The sequence below is a fragment of the Diachasmimorpha longicaudata genome, unplaced genomic scaffold (genome assembly GCF_034640455.1).
Source record: "Diachasmimorpha longicaudata isolate KC_UGA_2023 unplaced genomic scaffold, iyDiaLong2 ctg00000137.1, whole genome shotgun sequence".
Lineage (NCBI taxonomy): Eukaryota > Metazoa > Arthropoda > Insecta > Hymenoptera > Braconidae > Diachasmimorpha > Diachasmimorpha longicaudata.
The window spans coordinates 20,781-22,500 of record NW_026973948.1 but is presented as its reverse complement, the minus strand read 5'-3'; the positions used below and the strand labels follow the sequence as shown (position 1 = coordinate 22,500).

Below are 1,720 nucleotides of genomic sequence, written 5' to 3'. Positions count from 1 at the left end.
TTTTTATAAAAAAAAAATATATATATATATTATATATATATTATAATTATTGTAACACACCCGTTGGGCGAAAGGGAATCCGGTTCCAATTCCGGAACCCGGCAGCGGAACCGCATACAATTCGGGCCCTCGTAAGAGTGTTCGTCGGGGTAACCCAAAATGACCTGGAGACGCCGTCGGGAGATCCAGAAAGAGTTTTCTTTTCTGTATAAGCGTTCGAGTTCCCTGGAAACTTTTAGCAAGGAGATAGGGTTTGGAACGCGAAGAGCACCGCAGTTGCGGCGGTGTCTGGATCTTCCCCTCGGACCTTGAAAATCCAGGAGAGGGCCACGTGGAGGTGTCGCGCCGGTTCGTACCCATATCCGCAGCAGGTCTCCAAGGTAAAGAGCCTCTAGTCGAGAGATTAATGTAGGTAAGGGAAGTCGGCAAATTGGATCCGTAACTTCGGAATAAGGATTGGCTCTGAGGAGCGGGGCGTGTCGGGCTTGGTCGGGAAGTGGGTTTGGCTAACGTGCCGGGCCTGGGCGAGGTGAATGGATCAGTAATGTTTCAGAATCCGAGCTCGGTCCCGTGCCTTGGCCTCCCACGGATCTTCCTTGCTGCGAGGCTTCTGTGATACTTCACCGTGTCGTAGTCGTTCTCTTCGGCCGCCATTCAACGCTCAGCTCAGAACTGGCACGGACTAGGAGAATCCGACTGTCTAATTAAAACAAAGCATTGCGATGGCCCTAGCGGGTGATGACGCAATGTGATTTCTGCCCAGTGCTCTGAATGTCAACGTGAAGAAATTCAAAAAAGCGCGGGTAAACGGCGGGAGTAACTATGACTCTCTTAAGGTAGCCAAATGCCTCGTCATCTAATTAGTGACGCGCATGAATGGATTAACGACGATTCTCGCTGTCCCTACCTACTTCCCGCAGGGGGTGTAATGGCGGATAAAACCGCCCTTACACACGGGGTGTGACGACCCCGCGGTCCCTGAGTCGAACTTGGTGTAAGGATTGGGATCCCCCTTTTGGGGGGTCTCAATAATTACACCTAGGGGGGTTGCGGGTGCAGGGTGAGTCCCTGTACCCATGGGGGGTTTCGGAGGGTGGGGGTCGCGAATTGGGTCGCGAGGGAGGGCGAAATCGCCCGGTGGAGGGGTGGTTCCACGTGGTGGAGGGGTGGTCCCACGGGTCGGAGGGCGGAATCGGTTGGTGGACGGGGAATTCCACGCGCGGGTGGGGGTTCGGGGGGACAGGCTGCTTCGCAGTGCGAAGGGCATGGACACTGCGGTTCTCGCAAGTGGTTCCAGCCACGCGTTAGTAGTCGGAACCTCCCGCAACGGTGGAGGCCGGCGAAAACGCGACGCCACACGTGGGGGTTGGGCCAGGGGGAGTGGGTGGGTATCCCTCGGAAAAGGGACGGTTCGCGGGGTGGTGCGGGGGAGGGGGGACTGGCTGCTTCGCAGTGCGAAGGGCATGGACATTGCGGTTCTCGCAACTAGTTCCAGCCACGCGCTAGTAGTTGGAACCTCCCGCAACGGTGGAGGCCGGCGAAAACGCGACGCCACACGTGGGGCTGGGTCTCAGGGGGAGTGGGTGGGTATCCCTCGGGAAAGGGACGGTTCGCGGGGTGGGTCGTCGGGTGGGATGGGTGGGTTCCCCCTTTCTGTGGGTCTGCTCCCTCTCTGCTCCTCTTTCGAGGGGAGTCGAGGCGGAGCACTCCTTCAGCGCCT

At 57.4% G+C, this 1,720-nt stretch overlaps 1 pseudogene; it reads left to right on the top strand.

The window, feature by feature from the left end:
* LOC135172012 (large subunit ribosomal RNA) overlaps positions 1–960 on the top strand; it is a 2,852-nt pseudogene extending 1,892 nt beyond the window's left edge.
* Positions 961–1,720: the final 760 nt, after the last annotated feature.